Source organism: Penaeus monodon, chromosome 21, assembly GCF_015228065.2.
Source record: "Penaeus monodon isolate SGIC_2016 chromosome 21, NSTDA_Pmon_1, whole genome shotgun sequence".
In the NCBI taxonomy this organism is placed as follows: domain Eukaryota; kingdom Metazoa; phylum Arthropoda; class Malacostraca; order Decapoda; family Penaeidae; genus Penaeus; species Penaeus monodon.
In genome coordinates, this window is record NC_051406.1 from 41,644,576 (window position 1) to 41,644,958 (window position 383).

Below are 383 nucleotides of genomic sequence, written 5' to 3' on the forward strand. Positions count from 1 at the left end.
CCAGCCCCTTAAGTAACCCCCGTTATTCTATGGCTATTTATAGGTGGCGCTGTTTTTAGCCGAGGGATGGAAATAGCAACGTTGCAAAAAAAAAAAGGTTCGGAGGGGGTGGGGGAAAGGGGAGGGGGAGATAGCGGGGATAGAGGAGATGACAGGGGGGGGGGGGAGGGGAAAGAGAGATGAGGATGGAGGATGGAAGGTGGAGGATAGGGAAAGAGAGATGAGGATGGAGAGGGGGGGGAGGGGAAAGAGAGATGAGGATGGAGGGATGGAGGAAGGGGGGGGGGAGAGGATGGAGGAGGAAGTTCTCGCTTTGAACCTTGCCTAGACGAACCCTTTAGACTCTGTTTGTGCTTGGGTCCGCGAGTTCGAGGCCCTGTTTC